The sequence below is a fragment of the Cebus imitator genome, unplaced genomic scaffold (genome assembly GCF_001604975.1).
Source record: "Cebus imitator isolate Cc_AM_T3 unplaced genomic scaffold, Cebus_imitator-1.0 Scaffold490, whole genome shotgun sequence".
NCBI classification, from domain to species: Eukaryota; Metazoa; Chordata; class Mammalia; order Primates; family Cebidae; genus Cebus; species Cebus imitator.
In genome coordinates, this window is record NW_016107805.1 from 1310970 (window position 1) to 1321100 (window position 10131).

Sequence of the window (10131 nt, forward strand, 5' to 3'; positions counted from 1 at the left end):
ATGGAGTCTCATTCTGGCTCCCAGGCTGGAGTGCATTGGCACTATCTCAGCTCACTCCAACCTCTGCCTCCTGAGTTCAAGTGATTCTCCTGCCTCAGCCTCCCAAGTAGCTGGGACTACAAGTGCATGCTACCACACTCGGCTAATTTTTTGTATTTTTACTAGAGATGGAGTTTCACCGTGTTAGCCAAGATGGTCTCAATCTCCTGACCTCATGATCCGCCCACCTTGGCCTCCCAAAGTGCTGGGATTACAGCCTGAACCACAGTGCCCAGCCAAGCACATCTATTCTAAGCAGACTGCAATTCTTGTTAGTCAGCACAGGGCCTATGGCTAGAGACTAAGCTTTGAGGATGGGTGAGCCCCCATTTACAGGTAGGTCAGTTCAAGATACCCTTCCTGATGTCTGAGGATACCAGGCACTGGGTTAGTATGTCAGGGACTGGGAGTGGGCAGGGACGCCAAAATGAAGTGTTCTAGCCAGTCTTGGTAACTGCTCACCTGTAGTCTCAGCCACGCAGGAGGCTGAGGCAGAAGGATGGCTTGAGCCCAGGAGTCCAAGACCAGCCTGGGCAATGTAGCAAGACCCAATCTCAAAAAAAGAAGAGAGACCAGGTATGGTGGCTCATGCCTGTAATCCCAACACTTTGAGAGGCCGAGGCAGGCAGATCGCAAGGTCAGGAGTTCAAAACCAGCCTGACCAACATGGTGAAACTCCTTTTCTACTAAACATACAAAAATCAGCTGGGCGTGGTGGCACATATCTGTAATGCCAGCTACTCAGGAGGCTGAGGCAGGAGAATCGCTTAAACCCAGGAGGCAGAGGTTGCAGTAAGCCGAGAATGCACCGTTGCACTCCAGCCTGGGTGACAGAGCAAGACTCCATAAAAAAAAAAAAAAAAAAAAGCTGGGGAGAAATGTCCTAGGGAAACTCACTAGCTAGGCTTCAAGGAATCCCAGAATCAGATGTAACCATCCACATAGTTAGCAATAAGTTTCCTATGGAAACTTCCCACCAACTCAGTGCTTGCAGAATAGGAAAGTGCTAGCAAAAACATTTAGTACCTTGGATTTAAGGTGAGTCATAGTCCAGACAGGACTGGCCCATGAGATGTGGAAAAATATGTTTCCAAGGCTATGTTAACATCACGAGGGAGTTTCCTCTCAGGAAGGCACTCTCTATAAAGTCAGTTCTTCCATGTGCCCAAACCAATTAAAAACCTAGCCTGCTGCTTCAGCTTGTGTGGACCTCAGTCAGTCTGCTGAGGATGATAGTGTAGGTATTCCAGCTCCTTAGGGAGCCCTGCTGAATAGATTAGCTCATCCCTTGGCAGTGTTGCTGACACAGCCCGTGTTACCTCATCCATCACATGGTTACAGAGTGAGCTCACCCCCTGCACACCTAACATGGTTGCATGTCCTTCATGGATTTACTTTATGGCAGTAACAGGGTCCCTTCAAGAATGACACCAGACCACGAGTACCAGAACCACTGTGGGTGAAAACCACACCCTGAAGTCAGACCCTTTGTCGGTATCCCACTTTTTTTTAATGCTAGTCCCATACAAGGAAGAAGACAAGAATAAGAAAACATCACCAAGGGCTGGGTGCAGTGGCTCACGCCATAATCCCACCACTTTGGGAGGCCAATGCGGGCAGATCACCTGAGATCAGGAGTTCAAGACCAGCCTGGCCAACATGATGAAATCCCCATCTCTGCTAAAAATACAAAAATTAGCTGGGTGTGGTGGCATGTGCCTGTAATATCAGCTACTCGGGAGGCTGAGGCAGGAGAATTGCTTGAACATGGGAGGCAGGGCTGCTGTGAGCCGAGATCACCCCACTGCACTTCAGCCTGGGCAACAGAACTAGACTTCATTTCAGGGGTGGGGGGGTAGAAAATACTTGGGGAAAAAAACCTCAATACAACAGTAAAAAAAAAAAAAAAGAAAAGAAAACATCGTCAAATAAGAGATTTGTTTACAAGCAACACATTGCAAGAGGCAACTTTGTATGTTCCATGGTCAGTTGAAACTTATAATTGTGAGCTATCACAAGATTCACAGTCATCGTAGGGAGACATCTGAGTCCTATGTCCACTTGAGAAAAATATATTTCATGCTCCCGAAGGAGATTCTCAGCATCAAAGATTGGAGCCAAAATTGGGTGTCTTATTAATCCAGAGGTAACTAGCAATCAGCCTGGAAACTCAACTCAAGATCTGGGCATGCGGTCACCAGGGCCACATTGTTTTGGATGGTCTGCTCTTGAGTGGAATGGCCCTGCACATACGTGCCTGGATGCTAAGCAAGGCCTTGCTGTCTACTTCTCTGCCTTACCTGGGGTAGGGTGGGGACGGGCCAGGTGGCCAGCAGCGAGCTGACGGAACTCCTCCTGAAGAAACTAGTGAGAGGGAGTGCCAAATCTGTCTTCCTTCCACCCCAAGGACCCACATAGCCTTCTCAGAGCTAAAATGTCAGATAGACAGTGCTTGCCCTGGTACTTCTGGTCTCCCCACTGGGGTTCAGTGCCTCCTCTTGTCCCAAATGATACCTGAAATCCAGCAAATTTAACCCCAAATCCGCCCTTTCTCCTTCTTCAATCCAGCACCTTCCTCAGACCGATGCCCTGGTTTCTGTTCATGCTGCAGCCGCCTGCTGTAACCTTTGAGACATATCCCCCTTCCCCACAGCCAATCAGTTACTGGGTAATGTTAGTTCTTCCTGAATAATCTCCCAAGCCTTCCCCTCTTCTCTCTCTTCTCATTGCTATGACCTTGAGTTAGAGGCTTAATCTCTGCCTTGTCCCATCCTGCTATAGAGACCTCCAAAATCATCTTGGGAAATGCCACCTGAATCATGGGACTCCCACTTTCAGAGACACATTGGAGGGTAGGGCCCCAGCTCGTCTGCTTTCTGCTGTGCCTTGCACCACACACAAATCATCTTCCTAAGCCAGCCAGCATTTTCCTGCCTCTCCTGAGGCAGATCCCTGCCTTTCACCTTCCTGGATGAAAGTTCAGTTTCTGAAATGAAAAGCAACAGCTCATACTTCTTGAATGTTTCCCCCATGCCAGGTACTGTGCTAATTGCTGTATCTTGTTTGATCCTTTTGATGGTCTAATGACATGGATACTGCCATTCCATTTCACAGATGAATCAACCAGGGGAAGTGAAATAACTTGTGCTGTGTGGCATAACTCAGGAGTGGCAGAGCAGAATTCCTGGTTCCAAGTCCACACTCCAAACTCACTATAGTCTGTTACCTCCTAGCATTTTGTTCTTAATCTAAATGTGCTAAACCTCCCCATCACCACCCCAATAGATTATATTTAGAGATGAGGAAGCAGTTCTTACCCCTTTTGCTCCAGACAGTGTTTGGCAGGGTCCCATTGTTATAAACTATTGGTTCTTCATTCACACTAAAATGGAAATGACTAACAGTAGCACCCATAACCAGATGAATTTGCCTTAAACTGAAGGCCTGAGATTCAATCCGGCCTATGCTGTTTAACGTGTCATACTTTCTTCTCCTCCCCTGCTGTCTGCAGCCAATACCCCTGAGACTGTGTGCCAGATTCCCGTAACAGGGTTCAGCTGCTACATCCCCCTGCCTCTGGAAGTTCCCTAAATGACTTACCTTGGCAGATGGCTCTGCTCTTTAATTAGCCATACAGTTACTGCTTCCCCTTATTTAATATCAGGAAGCTTCCACTTGTTTCATCCCCTTCCCCCTCTTGGCCCTAGTGCCTTCCTACTATTCTTTTCCCATTTTGTACTTTTGTTTGGTCCTGTTCCCTTCAATGTGTTATCAGGATCTCATCTCAATCTAGGGATTTTTGCCAATTTGTCTGAACTCTCTATCTCCATATGCGGTATCTGAGATCCTTCTTAAACCCTGGTTTTCCCCTTATTTGGTGTCAATGCACACACTCCATATGAACTATTTTCAGACTCGGCATCCACAGTCAAGATGAGTGTTGTTTGCAAATCTACTGTAACTCAGAGAAGTCCCCATACTCAAATGTCTTAGCCATGTTACTATGTACTAAGTAAGAGGCCAAGCACAGTGGCTCATGCCTGTAATCCCAGCACTTTGAGAGGCTGAGGAGGGAGGATCACTTGAAGCCAAGGGTTTGAGACCAATCTGGGCAGCAAAGCAAGACCCAGTCTCTACAAAAAAAAAAATTAACTAGCCAGGCATGGTTTTGCTTGCCTGTAGTCCTAGCTCTTTGGGAGGCTGAGGCAGAAGGATCCGCGAGACTAGAATTCGGAGTCTGCAGTGAGCTATGATCGTAGCACCATTGCACTTCTGCCTGAGTGACAGAGCAAGACTCTTATCTATAAAAACTTTAAAAATCCCGGGTGTGGTGGCTCACGCCTTTAATCCTAGCACTTTAGGAGGCTGAGGCATGTGGATCACGTGAGGTCAGGAGTTCGAGACCAGCCTGACTAACATGGCAAAACCCCATCTCTACTAAAAATACAAAAATCAGCCAGGCGTGGTGGTGGGTGCCTATAATCCCAGCTACCCAGGAAGCTGAGGCAGGAGAATCACTTGAACCCACAGGGTAGAAGATGCAGTGAGACAAGATCACGCCACTGCACTCCAGCCTGGGTGAAAGAGTGAAACTCCATCTCGAAAAAATAAATAAATAAAATAAATGCTCATTGAGAGCCATAGTGTGAATAGTATAACCCAGCACGATGCAGAAACCCTTTGTTTTTGGTGTAAGGATGATTGATAATCCTTTTCTTCCAGCAGACCTATCCATCTCAGTGGGATTTGCTTCAAGTGATATATGTTCAAATTAATTTGCATCTCCCAGTCATAAACTAATTGGTTGGCGAGTGGTTAGTAGCCAAGAAACATTGCTTATGGCAAGAGAAAGTCAAGTGGAAGATTAAAGAAAATCGTGATGAATAATCTGCCAGATGATAAATAAGAGAGCTATAACACCACTTTGGTGAGGTGTACGCTTTTGGCCATGTGTACACTGGTGCATTTTCAAGACAGTGGCTATCTTTTCACTTCTGTTTGGCTGATCATGTTTTGTTGTTCTGAAGTTACTGCTGCCCTATACCCACTTCGTACAGCCTGAGCTCTGTCTCCTTCCCAGGAATATGAAGAACATTTGATTCTGTGGTTCCTGGTTCAGTTCTAATTCCAACAGGATACTGGCATCCTCAGTCAGCCCAGCTGAGGAAAGCATTAGAGAACAATGAGGCACTATGCTCTGTGGGACTTACTGAACCCAACAGGATTTTAGAGAAGAAACAAGGGGTGGATCCTGAAGCTGTCAGGCTTCAGAAAACGTCAGAGAAATGAAACTTCAGCCTTAGAATGTCAAATAAAGTATAGGGTATAGATAAGAAATAAGAGGAGGGAAGATATTTCAAGTAGCCAAGGGCATCGGCATAAGCAAAGGTGCTGGAAGGGGTAATGAACATGCAAAAGTGGGTGAGCAGGACTGCTGGGAGCAGAGAATGAGTTTAGGTAGAAGTGACACAGTAGAGTGAATTGGTAAAAGTGGAAGAGACGATGGGGAAATTAGGAAAGCAATGAAGCAAAAAATACATAGTTCAATATGATATTGGATGACAGAAATTGATTATTGGGGGAAATTTGACTTTTGACCATTTCCCAGGCTTAATTCAAGTCTATTTAGCTTTAAAACATGACTGCTCCTAACATCGTCTACACAGCTCTTTAAGATGAAAGAAATTGGCTAACTAGGTAAAGGGTGATACCTTTATAAGCTCTATTTTTTTAATCCCTGAGGAAGTGAACCATGCTGAGACACATACATTGTGTTTAGGTAGGTGAGGAAATGCACTGAACTGATTTGCAGAGAATGAGAGCTCCAGACACAGGCAGTGGAACTTCAGACCTTCCTAGATGTCAAAGATGCCATATGACTGTGTTCTAGGACACATTCATGACAGGTTCACTTACTTCCAACCCCAAAGATAATATTCTTAGACACTCCTTAGTTTCTTCGTCTTGTAAAAGTGGTTAAGTGGCTTGTTGAAGGTCTTCTGGCTACAAATTGTAGACAAGGACTCAGAGCCAAGTGTTCTGTCCCCAAGAATGCTTTGTCTTTTTTTTTTTTTATATATATAGTAACATGATGAGGACATCTCAGGTCATGGCTGGGGAGTGCTTTGTGCTCTGTAAGAGACTAGGAAATTGTTCACATATTTCTTTAATATTGTCCCTGCTGTGCTTTTTATAGGATAACATATTTTAACTCTGTCCTTACGGCTGCAACTTTATATAAAATGAGCTGGAATGAATTGCTGGTCAAATTCAAAATGAATTTCATGTCAAAGTCTTTTCCTCATATTTGTGTGTTTTGTGAGGACTGCCCTTCTTAAACTCTTCTGAACCAAGTCATAATATTCCAAATTTAAATTCATCCATCTATAAAACTACCTTTTCTATGTCAGTAGCACTTTTTCAGAACATACCTATTTCTAGATTATAACCAAATATTCTTAAAATAATATGGTAGCCTATGGGTCTTTTGTCTAGACTTAATTGAAAGTGGCAAAGGAGAAGCCATGCATGGTGGCTCACACCTGTAATCCCAGCACTTTGAGAGGCCGAGGCAGAAGGAGTGCTGGAGTTCAGGAGTTGAAGACCAACCTGGGCAACATGGCAAGACCCCATCTCTACAAAAAAAAAAAAAACTAGCCTGGTGTGGTGGCACACACCTACAGTCCTAGCTACTTAGGAGGCTGAGGTGGGAGGATTATTTGGTCCCAGGAGATTGAGGCTGCAGTGAGCCATGTTCATGCCACTGTACTCCAGCCTGAGTGACAGAGAAAAAGACCCAGTCTCTTTAAAAAAAAAAAAAGGGGGGGGGGGAGAAAAAAGTGGCAAAGGAAGAGTATGCAGACTTAGGTGGAGATTCTGCAGGAGACTTCTAAGTACTTTTAAGGTGATCTGATTCATTAAATTGAATTTTAGCTTTTTAATTTTTTTATATAAATTTATGGAGAACAGGTGTAATTTTGTTCCAAGGATATATTTCATAGTAGTGAATTTTTGTTTTCTTCCAAACTTAGAACTTTCTTCTTCCTTGCTATATATTCCTTTAGGATATGGCTATCTTTCTTCAGTTTTTTCTTTCTTCTCTTTCTCCTCTGCCTCCTCTGTAATAGTCTGTTCTCATCCTGCTAATAAATACATACCCAACACTGGGTAACTTATAAAGAAAAAGTAACAAAGTTATCAAGACTCACAGTTACACGTGGCTGGGGAGGCCTCTCAATCATGATGAAAGGCAAAGGAGGAGCAAAGTCACATCTTACATGGCAGCAGGCTAGAGAGAGCATGTGCAGGGGAACTGTCCTTTATAAAACCATCAGATCTCATGAGACTTACTATTACAAGAACAGCACAGGAAAAACCTGTCCCCATGATTCAGTTACCTCCCTCTGGGTCCCTCCTACGCCACATGGGAATTATGGGAGCTAGAATTTGAGATTGGGTGGAGGCAGTCAAACCATATCATCCTCCCTCCCTTCTTTCATCTTTACCTTCAAAGAATGATCAAAAAGAAGAGACCCTTTAAGGTTGCTGAGCAAGAGTTATAAAAAATGGAGGCAAGAAAATGAATTTAGAGGGTTGAAAAGGATCTAAAGAGGCTGAATGAGAATTAATTGAGTGTGTAAGGTAAAAGGAAAATGCGGTAACCTGGTTTGGGTGCAGTTATCTGGATAGAAAAATACGGGTAGTCCACCTTGGTTGGGTGTCTCTTTACGTCAGGCAGCACTGCAGACAGTTTGGTTGCTTTCTGGAGTTGCCCAGGGTGGGTACAGGGCAGAGGGAAGCAGTGCACAGTCAGTTTTCTATTAACAGGATGTTTGCTAGACAAGTGTTTGAGCAGCCTGGAGCTCTTAATGGAACAAAAGCGAGGATAAACAAATAATTGGACCTATCCTGATGTTTGTCCCTATACATTTAAGAATTCTGTGACTTGTTTCAAATGGAATCCAAACACTAAGTATGAGTTAGATGATAATGTTGTTATTACCCTTCATGTGGCCTTGAGGACTGAGTTTGAGCTTTCCGTATGAGAAAATTATCTCAAAGAGACCTAAAAATTTCTTTATTCTTTTTTTTTTTTTTTTTTTTTTTTGTTGTGGGGGGGCGTTTTTTTTTTTTTTTTTTTTTTTTTTTTTGGGGTGGGGGACGGAGTTTCGCTCTTGTTACCCAGGCTGGAGTGCAATGGCTCAATCTCGGCTCACCGCAACCTCCGCCTCCTGGGTTCAGGCAATTCTCCTGCCTCAGCCTCCTGAGTAGCTGGGATTACAGGCACGCGCCACCATGCCCAGCTAATTTTTTGTATTTTTAGTAGAGACGAGGTTTCACCGTGTTGACCAGGATGGTCTCGATCTCTTGATCTCGTGATCCACCCGCCTCGGCCTCTCAAAGTGCTGGGATTACAGGCTTGAGCCACCGCGCCCAGCCAAAATTTCTTTATTCTTAAAAACAGAAATAAATTCTGTATCTGCCTTGGATTTCTTGGAAGAAAGGTAGAGTGGAAGGAGTTAGAAGTTACTTGGTAAAGAGTCGTTGAGTAGAGTGCTCTCCTGAGATAAAACAGAACTGTCAGGAATGGAATTGCAGGACAGACCGGCAATTCAAGATGATTGTTGGCAGTGAAATTGCTTATGAATGGAATGTGTGGGATGATGGTTCTTAAGAGTCGGGGAGGAGAGTGCAGCATTGTTGGGGCTGCCATTGTATCCACCGAAAACATTTTCAGCATCTCTTCTACACAAGACTTGTCCTCGTGGTATCCTGTGAGTCCTCATTAAGTCACTTGCTTATTCTTTCTCACCATGTAACTTCATTTACCTTTCTCTAAAACTTCTGTAATTTGCTTTTATCAAGAGTTTTTCAGCTGGGTGTGGTGGCTCACGCCTGTAATCCCATGAGACTACAGGTAGAGAGACTGAGGTGGGCAGATCACCTGAGGTCAGGGGTTCAAGACCAGCCTGGCCAACATAGTGAAACGCTGTCTCTACCAAAAATACACAAATTATAATTCAAGGACATGCTAAGAATTTAAAAAAAAAAATACAAAAATTAGCCAGGTTTGGTGGTGGGCGCCTGTAGTTCCAGCCAAGATTGCACCATTGCACTCAAGCCTGGTAAGAGCAAAACTTCATCTCAAAAAAAAAAAAAAATAGTTTTTTCTCTTTGCATATTCTGGGGAAATTTCCAGACCAGGTAAGTGGGAAAGAACCAATGAGAGCTTAGTAAATAGGAATCCTCCTGGGTATCAGCTCTGAACAAAGTACTGGGAAGAATGTTGAATCCCTGCAGATTCTTCCAACACAGGAAGTCAGGTGGAAGCCAACCTGCCTTCACCTACTCTAAGAGATCTGTTGATCGCTTGAATGTTACGCTAATAATTTCCTGATATGACTTTTCAAGAGACTGCATATCAAAACCAAAAGTCCATTCTGTAGGTTAGCACTTTCCAGTTTATATATTGTTTGTTAAACTTTTCCTGTGTTAGTAAACCCAGCATTTGTTCAAGGATATTTGAAATACCCACGTGTTTTTGTAAATGTTGTGCAGCAAACTAGTCCTAACAGCCCATCCTCTACCCTTCTCCACTCCATCACCCCACCAGGACTCAGTGAATCATAACAGATTTTTGTGGTATGGAAGTCTCGTAGAATTCTAGGCATAGCCTGATGGTAGGATTGACAAAATCATTTACATTCTTAGAATGATCCAAATGTTGACTCAGACCATTTACCTAAGGCATTCCAGGGGTTGGCAGAGTGAAAGAAGAACCCATGGTTTGTCCTAATATTGAATCCCCTGATGGTGGCTGTCATTCAAAGTATTCCTGGGTTCAGATGCTTTTAAAGAATTCATGGCTGGGCACTGTTGCTCACACCTATAATCCCAGCACTTTAGAAGACTGAAGTAAGAGGGTTGCGTGAGCCCAAGAGTTTGAGACCAGCCTGGTCAACATCAAGACTCTGTCTCTACAAAAATAAAAATTAAAAAACAAAGCCCAGCTTATCCCAGCCGGGCACAGTGGCTCACGTCTGTAATCCCAACACTTTGGGAGGCTGAGGCAGGTGGATCACCTGAGGTCAG

At 44.1% G+C, this 10131-nt stretch overlaps 2 protein-coding genes across 2 annotated transcripts in view; one reads left to right on the forward strand and one right to left on the reverse strand.

The window, feature by feature from the left end:
• Positions 1–10131, forward strand: part of IGFBP7 (insulin like growth factor binding protein 7) — an 87123-nt gene that overhangs the window by 62189 nt on the left and 14803 nt on the right. The gene's annotated exons all lie outside the window — the stretch shown is intronic.
• The window catches only part of POLR2B (RNA polymerase II subunit B), a 71298-nt gene continuing 69613 nt past the window's right edge, over positions 8447–10131 (reverse strand). The window contains exon 26 of the mRNA XM_037733017.1: positions 8447–8482. The gene's annotated coding sequence lies outside the window, so the exon portion shown is untranslated. The remainder of the gene's footprint in view (positions 8483–10131) is intronic.